Genomic DNA, 19443 nt, shown 5'->3' with positions numbered 1-19443 from the left:
TTTTGTAAGTTGGGTTTATGAATCCATGAATTCAGTTTCATTTTTGTATTCTGTTCTTCGGGAGAATACATCAAAAAATGCACGCATGGAAGTGAGACATTTGACTATTTCTTCAAATACATTATCTTGGAACATTTCTGAATCCGTATCGCTGACAAACTGAATGATGTAAAGCTTTCTATTTTTCTCTTTCTGACGCAAATAATTAAAAAATCTAATTTTCTTTTGAACGCAGTTATTTTGTTACAGGCCTGGAACACTATTGTCTGTTTACCTTGCAATGATAAATTTAAATCGTTCAGTTTTTGAAAGATATTCGCCATAAAAGACAGTCGGAACATATAAGTTTTATCATACAAACGGTCTTTCAAATTGAAATAAGTATTTGAAAGAAACATTTGTAACTCGGCTCTAAGTTCAAATAGCCTTGCTAAAGTTTTACCCCGACACAGCCATCGCACTTCTGTATGGAGCAGCAGTGTTTTATATTTGCTGCCATAATCTTCACACAATAATGAGAACAATCGGGAATATGGTCGTGATTTGATAAAATTTATTCTTTTTACTGCTTGATCCATAACTAATTTTAGATTTGACGGCATTTTCTTCATCGCAAGTGCTTGTCTATGCAGGATATAATGGCTGGAGCTATAATTAGGAGCTTTATTTTTTATTCGTGACACCAATCCTGCTGTTTTACCTGTCATCGACTTGTCCCGATCTGTACAAATGTCAATGCAATCGTTCCAACTGAGATTATTTTCCTCAAAAAACATAATTATTTTATTAAAAATTTCCTCTCCGGTTGTGTTTGTGGGCAGTGGTGAACACACAAGCATGTCTTCATCAGAAGAACTTTCATATGGATATCTCACGATAACCAGCAAGATAGCCAAACCAACAACATCAGTAGACTCATCTATTTGCAAGGCGAATCGTGTTTTTTGTAGAAGTGTAACTAGGTAGTTCTTGTTTGACGTAGCTGGCCAGATCATGAATACGCCGTGAAACAGTAACGTTCGATAGTGGTACAGTAGAAAGATGCTTTGCAGATTTTTCATCGATCATACATTTTGTTATGTCTAACACACATGGTTTTATTAAATTCTCAGCGATATTGTGCGCTTCACCTGCTTGTGCAATGCGATAGCTAACTAAATAATATAATGGCTCTGTGGCCTTTTCATTGAAAGTTTTGGTTACATGCATTATAGTTTTTTGACTTTCCAATAACTGTTCTTTTTTACGTATAAAAAATTCTTTATTCTTGTTTTTAGACTCGGGGTGTACAGTTTCTAAATGTCGGCGCAACTTAGCAGGTGCCATTGGAACTATTATGAAACAGTTTACTACATAAAATGCAGTTAGGTGAGCCGTTGGAATCAACAAATCCGAAACTGTGTCATCAAACTTCCTATTTTTCGCCTTTGAAACCGTGGAACTGACGTCGTTGCATAATCGTCTTGACCGGTAATTGCTGCATATTCCGCGTGTACTGCTTTCGAACATTCGGCTTCGGTAGAAGATGTTATTGCATCACGTTTAACGCCTTTAAGCCAACGTCATATTCTTCTTTATTAAAAACCACAAAATAACGTACAATCACAAACAACAAAAGTACAAAACTAATACAATCAGAATACAGCAGTAGAAAAATAAACACTTTTTTCGCTCCGAACCCTAATTGTCGACTGACTACTGACAGTACTAAGGACTAAGTCACCAAAGAATACCCCAACCAACCAAGTTGGTTGGGGTATTCTTTGGTCACACCAAGTCGTGTATCAGCGGTGACAGGCTAGTAAAATTGTATGAGACAACAGGAGGCAACTAAGTTCGACCACGCCTCGTGAATCGTGCTATACTGCGTCAGAAAAGTCGAACAGAAAGAGGTGTTTTGAATTTTTTTTTAATTCTCGCGGAACCCCTACAGGGGTATCGCGGAACCCTAGGGTTCCGCGGAACACACTTTAAGTATCGCTGATCTATTTTGATAACTCAATATTACTTAAATAGGTAAGTACATATAAGTATTATATAAATTTTAGTTACTTATTATGCATAGTTTAGTTTAGCTAAATATTATATAATGATTTATATAAATAACTAAAATTTATAAATATGTACTTACTTTTTAAGTAATATTGTAGAATGTAGGTACTAACTACATTCTCATTTGCAATTAAAATATGTAAATAGATATTTGGTAGAACCAGTAGAACCTAAGATGAGATTAGGTGATGCTGAAAACATACTTCTAAGCAATATAGCACTTGATAGCACTTTCTTAGAATATTCTTAAAAATATAATATTCTTCCCATACAAAGATGTGCGGTAGTACGTTCTTAGTATATAAATAGAAGGTTTATAGCACTTCCTTGGAATATTCTAAAAAGTACCTTCTTGGTATAAACTAAAAAGATGTGCGGTAGTATGTTCTAAGTGTACACATAGAAGGTTTATAGCACGTCCTTGGAATGTTCTAAAAAGAACATTCTTCGTATATACTGAAAAGAAGTGCGGTAGTACATTCTAAGTATATACATAGAACGTTTAAGTACTGTAATGTAGTATATACTCAGTATCTGCTCTGCACATTCGCAATGGTAATTACGCACATTCTCAGTATATACTTTTTCTGAAAAGTATGTTCTATGAATCTACTAAGAACATGAAATTGTTATGTGGGTGGTTGTACCTAGATACAATAGTCGTTACTCGCTCTGATACGACTGGTACGAAGTAATCAGAGTAATCAAAATAGATACAATAGTCGTTACTCGCTCTGATTTGTCAGATTAAGATAACGTAAGTTACCTAAGTGCATGCGTGTATATTTCAAAATTCTGAAGATTTGAGCCGGGCGTAAGGAAATGAGCGAGTCACAAAGTTTCACAAGAAAAAAGCGAATATTTCGCGAAATGAATGATAGATCGAAAAACTAAAAAGTATGTGCTTAATATTTTTTAAAAATCTATCGAATGATACCAAACACGACTTCACACAGAGAGGGGTGGGGGTAAATTTAATATTTTATATACGAATCCCGCGATATTTCGCGAAATGAACATCAGATCGAAAAACTGTAAAATACACTTTTTCAATATTTTTGAAAAATCTATCGAATGGCACCAAACACGACCCCCGCGGAGGTGGGGTGGGGGTTACTTTAAAATCTTAAATAGAGTCCCCATTTTTTATTGCAGATTTGGATCCTTAACGTAAAAATAAGTAACTTTTATTCGAAATATTTTTTCGAATTATGGATAGATGGCGCTATAATCGGAAAAATCAATTGTTGGAAATGGAAAATTAAATTAAAAAATGGCAAGCGCCTACTAAAATGGAAAACTTTACTTAACTTTTTTTGGTTTTAGGACGTGCTCTTCACAACCCAATAAGTCCTCATAACGCTCGAGTGACTGCACATTTAGATACTTTGGTCCCCTACTATAAGAATGATTTCCGAAGTGGAAATCGAAACGTGAAACATTAGATAAGTAAATTAAAAATTTCATTACAACGATAAGTAAGCTTAATCTTAATCCTATATCCGTACTGTTATGTTCTGAATATTAGGGAAATCTAATTTACTCACTGTACTTTATTAATTAGTTTTATACATGTTAAATTATACGACATCATAGAAAAAAGTGTTGTCTGATTTGGTAGAATGCGATCTTATCCTTCAAAAAATATGTCACGTATTTCAGCACCTGGGAAATTGGAAGGATACTACAAATCTGGCCTCCACATAAGTGGTCTGTAGCTTCAACATGATAGGTGTGAAATTTTAAACGTTCTTGCTGTTGATTGGATAGGAAGGGTAGCGTTATCTAGCCTCCACGCTAGGTACACCATAGCCTCCATACGGTACTTCCAATATTTAATATTATTTTATTAAAGTGGCCAATAAAGGTAAAACACAAACAACTTTTGTTTCTTAATTATTTATTTATACAATAATGTGACATTTTACATAGAAATATTAGTATTTAATTTCGATTAAATATATGTTTACTTGTTGAATTTATCGGCTGCACACAACAGCTGATCGGCCATTAGACCCAACAACAAAACGCGAAATAAAATGTGTATTTTAAAACTGTTGGATAAACAGTACCTACAATCAGAAAAACTTACCTTTAAAAAGGTACTCGATTATGAAATAACAAAAATATCAAAAAACACGACTGAATATCAGCTTTTTATGGTAACACAAACACAAACCAAACACCAAACACATCACATCATGACCGACCATATAAAATAAGTGAACGACAACGAACGAACGAACACGAACACAGATTACAGATTCACAGATAGCGCACGATTTGTCAAAAGTCATGTTCGACCAATCACAATGCCGACATCAGCGCCTCTGACTAAACGGAAGGAAAATAAATACGATTACATGTTTTTTACTTAGAATATAAAGAAACCAGGAAGGAGTACAATGCGAAATGACTCCGAGCCAGGAAGGAGGTTGCAAATCGCGATCAGCTGTCAGATTTGCTTTCTATCTCCAGTGACGTACCTTTGAAAGAGGAAAGAAAAGAAATTCTTAACGATTTTATTACATCTTTGATGTTAAACAAACAGCTATAGATCAAGAGAAAATACGTATTAATATAATATTTTGTTGAAAATTCAGTTAAATAAAATTTTATTATACTAATAACTTCAGTTAATTGATTGCATATACAGGAGCTTTACCAGATGGTACGCCTATGCACACAGCTGATCCAATACACAAACACCTTCTACCTCCTTGACAAAAACTTATGAGTCATCCACAGACGTTCAAGATGGCCGGTTCCGCTAGAAATTTTAGGTGTTGGTGATATATGACACACTCCTTCCTGTTTATTTATATTCTAAGGTTTTTTATTAGAGTTAGCGGGGCATGTACGACATGACATGAGTTGTGACATAAGTCAAACTGGGGAGCTGGCATGACACGTAGGTACCTCAGAACAAAAGTGTATTAAAGTCACAAAATATAAATGTTACAGGAGAGCCAAAATAAAAATTATTTTTGGTGTTTTGTAATATTCCATTTAATGCACGCTGTGTCTAGGTACACGCTAACGTGTACGCAATTAAAAAAGTTAGGTACACGCGAATTAAACTTCATAAAGCCAGTGACGTCATTATTTAGCGTGCGCAGTGACTTTATATTTTGGTACACGCTATTTTGATATATTTGGTGTTTGTTGTTTGTTTGATAAAAAATATTTTTATTAAGGGAAGGGGAAGGGAAGCAAAACTATTCAGATGTTTCAAACTTAATTGTAATAAAACAATATGCATGTATATAAAAGTATATTATATTCAGGTTAGCAAAATAAATATTACTTAACACGATATATACAAAATACTGTTAAAATAATTATACCAGTTTATATTGGTGTTTATTTTTGCTGTGGTGTTTATTTTTATTTATACAGGGAGTTGAACTTGTTACGATTCTAATAGAAAATTGGTTATAACTTTGTAAATACCCTGTATAACATAATAAACCTTTATATTTTTGTGATGTGGAAGTTAAGAAGATTTCAAACATAAAATAAAATATAGGGTGTTCCATTTAAAAAACATAACTTTGGTCTGCCACTATATTATCGAACGCCGCTGTAACATTCTAACTAATTTTAGTAATTTTGTAATATGAAGTTTAAAGTTTGCTAAAAATTTTGTTACTAACTTTTATTGCTATCTATTACTCTAGCGGATCTACTGAGTTTTATCACACTAACCAATTGCCCCGTATATTTTATCTTATTACTTCTGCTACCCTTAATCACGAATTTTTGGCTCTTATCTTTTTCATACTGTTTTAAAATGTTGTTAAACTAATTAAAAGAACTAAATAATTGTTCACACTCCATAGTTAATTAAAAAAAACACTAAACAAGTAAAAAAATAAGGAAACTCTTTATAAATCAATATAAACATAAGGCGATTATCTGTAAACATAACGCGATTAGACAAATTCTAACCACACTCTGACACTCACAATACTTACAGATACTTTACCACAGCATACACGCGGCTCAAATTAGCGTGTACCAAAAAACCCAGTCATAGTACACGATAAATAATGACGTCACTGACTTAATGACGTTTAAGCGTGTACCTAACTTTTTTATTTGCGTACACGTTAGCGTGTACCTAGACACAGCGTTTAATGCATTTAATTTTACTTAGCAAATTCTTATAAATGTAAATTTATCATTGTTCTTTCTTACCAGTAAAATTTTTTTTATACTACTGTTTTTGGAAAAAAATAGACTTATTAACACTTATTTTTGCTCTGAAAAATAAATTTTTGACTGTGACTTAATATTAATTTTGCCACCTATCTTATGGCAAAGACGGAGCTCTATTACGAAAAATATCATCCCCATTTTACAAAATTAAGGAAATGTTTTGATATAAAAGAATTAAAAATATAAGTGTTTGTAACAAAACCATTAATACGAGTAGTAAAAAAACTTCTTAATCTTAAAATGTCCTCTTAGGGCTTAAGGGCTATTTATAAACTCACCGTCAACGTCGAACGGCAACAGCACCGTTAACGTCAAAAGATGGTCTTATGGGAAACTCATGCTTCCATTTATAAACTTCGTTCGCCGTTGACGTTGACGGTAGGAAGATTCATCTTTTTTGGCCGTTAACGGCACGATCACAGGACATGAACAATAAGCTGTAGCGTAGCATCATAAAAAATAAAAACTGACAAGGTTTGTCAAAACAAACTAAATAATTATTTGTTGTTTGTAAATACAGAAAACATTCTCAAGTTTTAAAATACCTCTAATATTTAATATGGTATTGGAGTACAGTCAATTATATTTATGGTAATGGTAAGAAATAATTTAAAAAAGATTTGTCCTATATTTTATTAATTTCTATTATTTCAGCGAATATAGAGATATCTACTGAAAACATTAGGGCATAGATCTTATGCAAAATTGCGAGTTCCTTTATAGTCTATAGCATAAAGTCCATAAAGATTACAAAAAAGCGCAAGGAAACAAAGATGCACCATGAGATGAAATTACCAAAAGAAACAGTTAGTGGTAGTAAGAATACAAAAAACGTTTTGGTAAAATTTCAATTTATTCATTGATTTTAGTGGATGTGATCCTGATCGTTTTAGAAAAGGAAAAAATAAGTTTCATGCTAGAATTGAGGCATCAGAAAGTAACTTACCCTCCTGCAATCAACAGACACTTTTTTACTGAGCACCCTGGATATAAGGACCTTTTTACAACATTCTTCCAAGTTTAGTGTCAGTCTATATATTTGTGGTTTATTAATTCTTATAATTGTTTTATAAGGGACATTTAAGGCTACAAAGATAATTTAAAAAATGAAGAAGGCAACAGAACATCTTCCACTGTCTCTTATGCACCTATTGAAATTATATTTGAGGATGAACCTATATATCAGACACATCACAAGATGTGCACACATTTATCTCCAGGAAAACCTAGTCTGTTAGTCATTTTCTTTTATGTTCAGTACTTAAAAGTGAGTTTTCATTTCTTACAGTATCAATTAGGGCATTACACTCAAATTTAATCACTGCTTCATAAAAAATGGTAAGTAGTCTTGTTTCTCAAACACTATCTTAAATAATACATTTTCTCAATATGTTCGTGCATGCTTGAAGGCATTGAATCCTGAAGGTGCTGCTGAGAGAGCGTTCAAGTATTATGTAACGTGATTTTAGACCCACCCTATGTAAAGCACTGTAATGGGTGTTTAACTATTACGTAACCCAATTTTTGACCTCCCGCATAATACTTGATACGTAATACTTGAACGGCCCTTGAGGCAAGGAAGCAGATATGTTCGCGTTTTTTCTTACATTGTTATTAATTTAGTTTGTTGTTTTAATGTTTTATAGATTACTTAGTTTGTTTATTAATAATAAATAAAACAATTCATTGTACTGCTGTCTTTTTATTTCTTTGCTTATGTTTTATGTAATAATAAAAGATCACAACAGGAAAGTTTACAAAATGATTGAAAATAATATTTTAAATAATAAATTTTTTTTAATATTTATAAATAATATATGAAGGGTATAGACATTGTATAACTAGACCAATTGTGTAAATAAACAATGGTATAGACAAAGAATGGCAATAGTCCATTTGGATTAATTTCGAACAAATTGAAAATTAAGATTTAACTTATAAAGTCAAAGTAATTATTATTATTCTTTAAATTTGACTTTATAATAAGTTAATAAATATTAAATTTAAATTTTCTCCAAATAAATTCAAATGAACTATTGCCATTCTTCTGTACCATTCATATAGGTATATATCGACAGTTAAATACTGAAACCTCGTATGTTACAATCTACAACTTTTCAGTAGAGTGAAAAACTTCTCTGTTTTGTACAGGCTTTTTCTTTCTCATTATTTATTATTTAATACTTTGAAAAAAAAAATACCAAAACATACTTTTTTACAGAAGAGATAAAAACATGTACTAAACAACAAAGTTATTTCACTATCCTGAAAAGTTGTAGATTTTGAGGTTTCAGTATTTAACCGTTGATATAATAGACTCTAGTTTTTTATTGAGGTTACAGTCATTTATTTGTAAGGGGCAGGATCATAGAGATATATAATATTAACATAGAGTGAGCCTACCTTCCGCGCTTCCTGACGACAAGATCTCATGGACTGGTTTGTGGTATCTCTTTCTAACACATTGTATCGAGAAACTAAGATGACATTAAGTGTGAGTATAGGTACGGAAGGCGAGGACAACTGTCGCAGCTTTACTATGCGTAAGAGTGAAACCGCACTAATCCAAATAAAAAAGATGGTGTCGTCACTTCGCTCTGAATGACACTCTCTCTATGCTAATATATAACTCTATGGGCAGGATAAGAGAAACTCTTTGTTACTATCGAGTATAACTATAAATATAGAATAGGAAAATTATGTAAAGTAAATAAAAAGTAGCCAAAAATATACTGTGCAAATTTCAGAGCGTAGCCACGTAGCCTTACTAATGTAGCAAATTACCAAAAAAGCAATTTAACTCAAGAAAGGATCACTACTGGAGTAATGTTACCATTTGTGATAACAATGTCAGAAGACCTTGCTTCTCAGGGTGACTACTAACCCAGTCCTACCTGAGGAAGAGAAAGCCAAAATGTTGTGATATAAAGGAACTCGCATTTTATCACAATTTTCTCTTACAAAAGGCATATGCATTATATTATTAATATTGAAAGTAGCAATAAGAAACTACCTAAAATTTATTTGATATATTTATTTTTAAAATAATTGTGTACAGCATTGCCAGAAGAAAAATATATAATGTATGATTATACTATGATGTAATGTATAAATGATTCTGTTGATCCATGGTCTATTAATTCTCCATAAATCCATTTGGTTGATCTGAACAGTACATACCCTACATATTTTCAATTTCATGCATACAAAAATTATGTACACTACTAATTTCATCACAATATTGTTGATATTTATTTTAAAAATATTCTCTGTAGGTATATGATTCTTGTCAGATAAAAAATTCACATAAACTATAACAGAATATAGGACCCTTTTTGCAACAATCTTCCTCCAACTATTTCTAATAAACTTCAAAAATTTCTAATAATTTCTTTTCTCCATTTGGTTAAGCTGAACAGGGAACAGTACATGTTTTCATATTCATTTGCAGTTATCAACATTCTACATTCAACACTTGCAAGTTTCTAAAACTGCTAAAACCAATAATTGTTTTGGTTGCTCATCATCTCATCAAACCATTTCAAATTCCAAAAAATTAAAAATGTAAGGTTAGAGAGAAATAAGAAATATGACATGACATTACGGCTAACTGCAACGGCACCGTCAACGAAAGTTTATAAATGCACCTCAGAACGTCGACCGTCAAGGTCACCGTCGAACGGCAACGTTAACGTCAACGTCGAGTTTATAAATAGCCCTTTAAGAGGACAAATTAACAAGGCCGCTGTCTTGTCCTGATGTTTGAGAGATGTGGTCTGTGTTGTGTATAACGGAACCCACCTTGCGAGTCGTGACAGATGACAGATGTCGAGGATGAAAGGCAGAAAAGCGACGTGCGTCTCGTGCAAACATCGATTTTGGCTGCCGGCCGTTGACGTCTGTCATTGAAAATGACAGATTACAGATTTGACAGTACTCAGTACTTATACCATAGAGAAATAACAACAATCAACAACTTGTTTTTATTTCTCTATGACTAAATACTTCCAAAATAAACCTAAAATTAGATTAGAGATAATAAAAAAGGATCTAAATGAGAATAAGAATAAGTAGATTGAATAATTGAATCATCTTGCAAACAATAAAGGATATAAATATGGGGAAATGTGCGAACATTTACATTGTATGTATTATATATCTAATGCTTTAAAGAACTCATCCTAGATGAAAAGAAAAATTTATCCGCCTCCACTTGCAGCGGTTTATCATTAGTTCCTCTGGTTGTTCAATATTTAGAACGGATAAATCTGATGAAATAATACTTCTCCACCATATCTTTGATTCCCCAGTGGTTGCTTTCCTGTGGGATCTTCTTGCCAGACTAGCTTTACGACATGCTGCTCATGTCCGGTCCATCTTAACATTTCTGACTTAGCTATATCTGGTTGGTTATATAATTCTTCGTAATTCTCACTCTGTAGGCGTACTTAACTGGTCCATATGTTGCTCTAACGATTCTTCCTTCTGCAATTTTTGTCATTGTTTCACATTATAGGTCTTATTACCGAATGGTAGATTCCTATTTTCATACTGCAGGATACATTTTTGTATTTGATACAAATTTGATACAAACAATTGATACTTTCAAATTGTTTTTTAACAATTTGGTACTTTCTATTATGTTGGTAATGTGGTCAGAGGTGATCATAGCTCCCAAATATTTAAACTGATAAACCCTTTCAAAGTGGTACTGGCCCATTGTAATGTTTTTCCCTATTCTTTCTAACTATTCCATTCATATTGTAGCCATATATTTTGTTTTATCCTCATTTATTCTGAGGCATATTTTTTTTCTTAGTCTTCCTTGATATTTATCGTTCTCTTTCCTACTATATCTATATCATCAGCGGCAGCCAGTATAATGTAAGGCCCTTGTTTTCTAAAGAGGAATACAATGCCCTTGCAATACTCTCCAAAGCAATGTTGAAGAGTAGTGGAGATAAGGCATCTTCCTGTTTGAGGCCTGTTGATTGTAAAGAATGTAGACAGTTTTACTTCAATTCTTAATCTGCTTATTTTAAGTCAGTTGAACTACATACCTAGAATTCTGCCATTGTAGTTAACTAAAAGTGTCAAACCTGTGTATGTCATTTATTGGCCAATTGGTGAATGTTACTATCATGATTTACAGTGATGAGCACACTAAGAATGGCAAAATAAAGCAAAAGGTGGAAAACATAATACATTGTGAGGTAAAAAGAGATGAAACTAGTAAAGGTGGAAATTATTACATTACAGAGTTCCTCACCTTTAGACGTATCGGAGGAGTATGTCAACTGTCACTGTGATAGGAGAATTTTATAAAATACTTCTATCACAGACGCCTAAAGGTGGGAAATTATGTATTGTTAATGCAATGTTAATTTATACATTTATATTGATTTTTTCCACCTCTACTAGTTTTATCTCTTATTATTTCACAATGTATTATGTTTTCCATCTTCTGCGTTATTTTTCCAGTTATTAGTGAGCTCATCACTGTATACCATGTCTATACCCATTCAATACTCTATAGATAGGTACTGTAAAATGGCTGAATAGTGATGGAAAGAGTAAACAAATGTTTTATTCTATAAATATTTTAATAGGTATTGTTAGGTTCGGTTTCACCAACAACAAAATAAAGCAATGAATAGTTATTCGTCGAATAAAATTTATTAGATGTTTATATTTTATTTTGTTTTAATATAATTTTGATAATTTACAGTTAAACTGACGAATAATAATTGATAAATTAATAAAATAAGATATTGAATGGGTTGCATATGTGAGTCCATATTAAATATAGTAATGAAACACAGACCTACTCACAATCATTTAATTATACTTTGACGACCGGTTTCGATCTCTACAATATACAGATCATCTTCAGGTCGGCGTTACAAGTAGTTAAATGCTACAATAAGAGAAAACTTGTGTTAGAACAGTGTCTGATTGAAGAGATGTTAATAGAAAGCAAAATTTAAAAATTTTAAAAAATTTATAAAATTTTTTTTTTGAAATAAAGGTTTGCAACTGTTGACATTTCAGAATATTGGTATATACAAAGGCACACCTATGAGTAAAAATGCTCATAGGCATGTATGTGCAAATGGGTGCATACAGTATGTGAATTTGTTGAGATTAAAATTTTTAACCATTAAAAAACAAAATAAACATAAGCTGACTTAAATATGCTTCCAAATTCAAAGTAGTAATAATAAAAGAGATAGTAATATTGTTCTAATCTACTTACATGCCGTTACAAGGATTGCGTTGCAACTTAGTTGTTGTCATATTAGTACGTCCAAATTATGCTAATTGGTTTGTTGGGATAGTGATAGGGTAAACAGACATGTTACGTAGGTTAAAACACAGTAAGATTTCGAATTTGGAATGGATCCTGAAGGAAGATGCGTATGTGAAACGGGTGATGTTTTGTTCGAATGGAGAAAGACAATGCTCCAGGGGTTGCGTATTAATTGTAGCAAAGTATGAAATGTTATTCTAGACTCTTGTACAAATGTGATGGTCTTAGCTCGTAGATGTTATACGATGCGGGCAGAGGTCAAAGCATAGGAAATGACAAATAGGAAATTGTTGTAATAAATTAATTTAATTTAAGATGTGTTGTTCTCAGTAAATTAACTGAGGGATGTCATAAGTATAATAATAACATTATAATATTATGAAGTAGTTTTATAAATTTTTTAAATTTTGCTTTCTATTAACATCTCTTCAATCAGACACTGTTCTAACACAAGTTTTCTCTTATTGTAGCATTTAACTACTTGTAACGCCGACCTGAAGATGATCTGTATATTGTAGAGATCGAAACCGGTCGTCAAAGTATAATTAAATGATTGTGAGTAGGTCTGTGTTTCATTACTATATTTAATAAAATAAGTCTTATTTGATGTTAGTGAAATGGAGAAAGGTCAGTTTATTGGTCGAATAACTTTATTCATAGAATAAATTACTATTTGTCGTTCGTGAAACTGGCCATTGACTGATAAAGTTTTGATACAAATATATTCTATTTGAGCCTAGACAGTTTTATTTACAATTTCCTTAGATTCATGAAATATAGGGGGTGTAACAATATTAAACATTTTTTATGTACCTACTTATAAATCATAATAATGATTATTAAAAAAACCTCCCAAATCTATTACAAAAATTTATAAATATGTGTGATCAAAGCTGGTATGAATATTTACAATTTCAGAAGTATTATGTGCGAGTCCATCTTTAATGACAGTTTCTTCAGCTAATGAAGGTTTATTAAATTTCAGTTCAGATTTTTTCTTTTTGGCCTTGGTAGAATAAAGACGATGTTGTTGTACTACCTTTTGTTGTACATTCACTTTCTCTGTAGTTTTTATTACAATAGCATCTTTATTTAACAATTTTATAGCATTATCAGCATGCCTTTCAATTTTTGAGTAATCTTCTGGGGATACATCATTTCCTCTACTCAAAATCCCTATAATACATTCAAATTTTTTTATTAACATTTCATTTTTTGAAATATTGGGAACTAAATTTTGTGATTTACGTAGTAATTTTGAAACTTCATCATTTTTTGTTTCTGAAAAAGTAGGCAGTTGTTCTGTATTCAAGTTTTGAATTAAATTTTCTCTTACACAGGCATGAATATGTTTACAAATATTTAATTTTATTGTGTTATCATTGCAAGAACATTCAAAAGTGTGAATACACACTTTACACTCTGGACAAGCTAAACAAGGAATAGTACATGTTGCCTGTATAAAAGTAACATGGTATTGTACAAGAGTATTTTTTGAAGAGGATACCAACCAGTGCTTATCTTTTTCAATTGTTTGAATAGAATTTATGGAGATACTTTGACTAGCTTTATGACTAGTATTTATTTGCTGTATTTTTTCGGTTGTCTTATTTTTTGTGATATTAATTAATCGTTTAAACAAACTATCTCTAGCTACCTTTAACACAGCATTGATAGTTTTGTCTAATCTTTTTACCTTTCTACCCTCTAAATATATATGTTTAAGTATTTTGTGATACGATTCCAAGTACATATTAGTATTTATTCCTAATCCTTTTCTAAAACAATATGCCCAAGTTTCGGCTCGATTTGCATAATGTGTTTTAAAGTAACTACCAAATGATTTGGTATCATCATCACAGTCTAATTGTTTAATTATTTGTATTAAGCTAGATTGAAACTTGATCTTATTTGGCGTGATTTGCAGTACTTTTAAAGTTTTATATACTAATGATTTTTTATTTACGTCGCCTATTTTATTTAAATTTTTGCGCCAATTTTTATCAATATGCCAACTACATAATAGCCTGTGATCAACTTTTCCCATAACAGAAACCCAAGCATTGTAAAATGCTGGAGCATCATCTGACATAAATATTGACGATTTTATTATACCAATTTTTTCTTTTAATTTGTCAAAAAACAAGGTAAATATATACTCGTCAGAACGATTGGAAAAACAATAAGCAACTGGACACCCTGTACCAAATTCATCCACACACATAATTGTGTATAGTTGAATGTCATAGGCATTAGTCCCATGAGTTCCATCTATGCAAATCTTATTCTCTCCAAATTTTGAAAACTGTTCAGCCTGAAACGAGGTCATTATGATCAAAACAAAATCACTTTGTTTCAATAAGGTGCTCGTATCTTCTTCATTTTGACCTTTATAATATACTACAGGATTATCTTCATTTGCCTGCATTTCAGAAACCCACATCTTCACACTAATAGCATCATCTTGATGTCTTTTGGTGGAATAATCAATATTAAAATCTCTAGTGATGTTATGCAAATCTTTTCTTTCCAAAATTAACAACCGTTCATTACTTTCTTTGTATACATTATCCCTTATTGTATCTAATATGTGATTAAAAGACACTCCTTCTTTTAGTTTTCCTAAAAAAAAAACTATGTACAAATTTGTTTGTCCCAAGAGTACTTAGACAATTTACAGCAGTAAAACAGGTGTGTAATACCTACCAGCTATTTCAGCTCTTGTATTACAGCTTAATGAAATATGACCTAATTGTAACTCGTGGCCAAAATGTGTTTTCCAATACTCTACTTTTACTAAAGAAGGCTTGGTTAAACTTCCAGTCATAGTTACTTTCATTCTGGACGGACAAGCTTTATTTATTTTACATGAGCCTCTTGATTTTAGAGCTCTGATATGTTTGCCTCTAGGAACATAAGAATACGAGCGATGACAATTATAAAATATAGTGTAGGTATTAACAGTTGACAATCTATTTGGTGCCAAATGACGTACATATGAGGACACATCTTTCTGTTGAATACTGTCCTTCCAGTTTTCAAAACCTACAAAAATATAATTAATACTTTGTTTTACTTAAATATGTATGCTTTGTTACTTTCAAGAGAAGTGAATTCAAGATCCTCTTTTTCAACTTCAATATTGTGTGTTTGCAAGTGTTTTCTTAAGCTCTCATAATTTAAACAACTTGTTATACACAAGTCTTGAGGACAAAGTAATCTAGATTGTTTCTGAGAAGCTTTGGCATAAGAATGATCAATTTGGCTTTTATGTGCAACAATTTCATGTTTTCGTAATGTTGTTTTTAATGAAAATTTCGCATTACAACTGGTACAGTTAAAGTGCTTTTTGACAATGATATTTTTATTGTGAAACTTCCTTACATGTTCATATAAGTTTTTTTTCTGTATAAATCTAGTTCCACAATCATCACAAGAAAATTTTTTTTCCACTAGGGATAACTTGACTAATTCCTTATTATGAAACTTTCTTGCATGAGCATACAAATGTTTGGTATGTTGGAATATAGTTGAACAATCCGCACATTTCACTGGCACCTTTTTTTTGTTAGTTTCTGTAAGTTTCTTATTACATACATTCAAACTTTTTTTATTATCTACATTTTCTTTCAATTTTAGGTCCATTTTAACTATTTCAATCAAACAAACTAATTCAAATATACAATAAATAAATAAATACAATAATATAATATATACAATATATAATAATAAGATATGAATAGAATACAATACAATTATTTTAATACAATATTATTTAAAAAATAATATTTATTATTTAAATATTAAACTAATTCAAATATACAATAAATAAATAAATACAATTATTTTAATACAATATTATTTAAAAAATAATATCTATTATTTAAATATTAAAATATTTTAATACATACAATAATACTTTTCAATATTATTCAAATTCAAATGATATTCAATAAATTGACAGCAAGTAAATAAACAAAACCATAGTGATGGACGACTGACAACCAAACCAAATGACAATGACAGTTGTCGGCGGCCCGCAGCCAAAATCCATGTTACGCCGAGACGTTCGTGAAAAGCGCGCTTACTTCTTAGTTTTTAGGTTAAGAACCATGTATCTCTTGTAATCTAAAATAAAGTCAATTTCATCGTGATTTCATCATAGTACGCTATTTAATTCAATACATATCATATTGGCGACGATTCGGAAAGAACACCACGTTGGTACAAGTCAATAAGTCATTGCAAATTTTGTGTTCAGGGCAGTAGTCAATATGCCAAAGTTCGACGAGTTTAATGCTGTGAAGGAATCGTTTGAAGCCTGGGAAGAGCGCTTGCAGCAGTATTTCATAGTGAACGACACTGAAAATGAAAAAAAAAAGGTAGCAAATTTAATAACATTTATGGGTGCGAAAACGTATGATACGTTGAAAACATATTTATTCCCAGATACCCCTGCAATGAAAACATACGATCAGTTAGTAACGATACTTAAAGCCAGATATGCACCAGCTACAAGTGTAATCTATGAAAGATACAGATTTCATAGTAGAAACCAACAAGCAGAAGAATCGCTAGAGCAGTATGTAAAAGAAGTAAAAGCACTGTCAAAGTCTTGTAAATTTGAGAAATTCCTCGATCAAGCCCTACGAGACAGGTTAGTTTGCGGTATTAGTAATACTAATATTCGGGACTAAGTTACTTAGTGAAGCTGAGACCCTAACGTTTGAAGATGCTTGTAAGAAAGCCTTAAGTCAAGAAGCAGCTGAATGTCAAAGCAAGCTTGTTCAAGGGGTGGCAGCAGTATCAGTAGGCAAACTACAAATGTCTAGTAAGCAATATCGTAGTCAGTCAAAACGTCAGTCAGAGTCCAGGAACCAGTCAGTGTTGAAACCATGCTTTCGATGTGGAAGACGACATCAACAAGAAACATGCCCAGCAGTTAATTGGGAATGTTTTTTCTGTCAAAAAGTGGGACACACCAGTAGAGTCTGTAAAAGAAAAAAAGTTAATCAGGTAGAAGTGACCGAAGAGGAAGAGAGCAGTGAATTGTTGCAATTAGGTCATATTGCAGCCCTCACAACGGGTATGAAAAAGCCCTGGAAAGTGAATGTGCAAGTTGAAGGTGTGCCCTTGGTTATGGAAATCGATAGTGGTGCATGTAAGTCAATCATCCACTTAAGTGATTTTTCAAAATATTTTAGTAAATGCAAGATGAACAGTACTAATGTTAAGTTAAGAGCAGTTACTGGCAATAACATTTCAGTTGTAGGTCAAATTTATGTAAATGTCTTGTATAAAAGCCAGTTAACCTTGTTGCCATTATTAGTTATTGAAAGCTCAAATAGGTTTTTGCCTTTGATAGGAAGGAATTGGCTAAATGTTTTCAATCCTTCTTGGAAGACAGCCTTGTTTAATCAGTTAACACTTGATTATAGTGTATCAAGCAGTGAAAATAATGGAAGTAAGAATAATTTAAATTTAATGGGTATAGATCAGAATTTGTTAAAGTCAGACATGCAATCAAAACTAAATTATGTTGTAAATGATTGTAGTTATAATCAGCATAAAAGTCACCTTATATCCGAGTTGAAGTCACAGTATTCCAATGTATTTAAAGATGACCCCAACTCCCATATAAGAAATATTAAAGTTGAATTTAAATTAAAAGATAATGTACGTCCTATTTTTCATAGAGCATATGATATGCCATATGCCCTTAAGTCTAAGGTAGAGGAGGAGTTGAATCGGATGGTAGAGTCAGGAATTTTAACTAAAACTAGAATTAGTTCGTGGGCCAGTCCTATAGTGGTTGTTCCAAAGAGAGAGAAAACATCTTTTAGAATATGTGTAGATTTCAAGAAAACAGTAAATCAGGTTATTGAGTCAGATCACTGTGTATTACCTTTACCAGAGGACATATTTTCAGAATTGTCAGGAAATAAATTTTTTACAGTCTTACGACTTAAAGGGAGCTTATCAGCAACTAGAAGTTAGTGAAAAATCAAGAGAATTACTTACCATCAACACACATTTAGGGTTGTTTACTTTTAATCGATTAACATATGGCATTAGTTCAGCACCTGGAATTTTCCAGACAGTAATGGAAAATATTCTTGCAGGTATACCAAACACCAAATGCTATATCGATGACATATTAATTTATGGTAAATCTCTTGAAAATTGTCATAATAATGTAATTAATGTTCTTTCACGTCTAGAAGAATTTAATGTAAAAATTAATGAAGGAAAATGTAAATTTTTTGAAACAAGTGTTGAATTTTTGGGCCATAGAATTGATGAGTCAGGGGTACACCCTACGGAAGAAAAAGTAGAGTGTATTAAGAAAGCTAAACCCCCACATAACTTAACGGAACTTAAATCATATTTAGGTCTTCTTAACTATTATTCTAAATTTCTGCCTATGCTGTCCTGTGAACTAGGTCCGTTGTACAAGTTATGTAGGTCGAATGTTTCTTTTGTATGGTCAACAGATTGTCAGAAGGTTTTTGACAGCAGTAAGGTACTGCTTTTTTCAAACCAAGTACTCACCTTATATAACCCTTTACTTCCAATATATGTCACTTGTGATAGTAGTGGTTTTGGAGTAGGAGCTGTACTGAGTCACAGAGTAGATGGGGAGGATAGGCCTGTTTGTTTTGCCTCGGGAACCTTATCATCAGCAGAACAAAAGTATTCAAATATAGAGAGGGAAGCATTAGCTATAATGTTTGCTCTTCGTAAGTTTCATAAATATTTATATGGTCGGAAGTTCACCCTTGTCAGTGATCATCAGCCTTTGCAGTACATTTTTGGAGCTAACAGAGGCATTCCAGTAACAGTCGCGTCAAGAATAACTA

The 19443-nt window shown here is 32.0% G+C and overlaps 1 long non-coding RNA gene across 1 annotated transcript; it reads left to right on the top strand.

Moving 5' to 3' along the window:
- The first annotated feature begins 6534 nt into the window (after window positions 1–6534).
- Window positions 6535–7964, top strand: LOC126879092 (uncharacterized). The gene is made up of 2 exons (XR_007695968.1): window positions 6535–6870; window positions 6928–7964. It is a non-coding gene; the product is annotated as an uncharacterized LOC126879092 (long non-coding RNA).
- The last annotated feature ends 11479 nt before the right edge of the window (window positions 7965–19443 follow it).

This window comes from Diabrotica virgifera, chromosome 1 (genome assembly GCF_917563875.1).
Source record: "Diabrotica virgifera virgifera chromosome 1, PGI_DIABVI_V3a".
Classification (NCBI taxonomy): domain Eukaryota; kingdom Metazoa; phylum Arthropoda; class Insecta; order Coleoptera; family Chrysomelidae; genus Diabrotica; species Diabrotica virgifera.
This window is presented reverse-complemented; position numbering and strand designations above follow the sequence as displayed.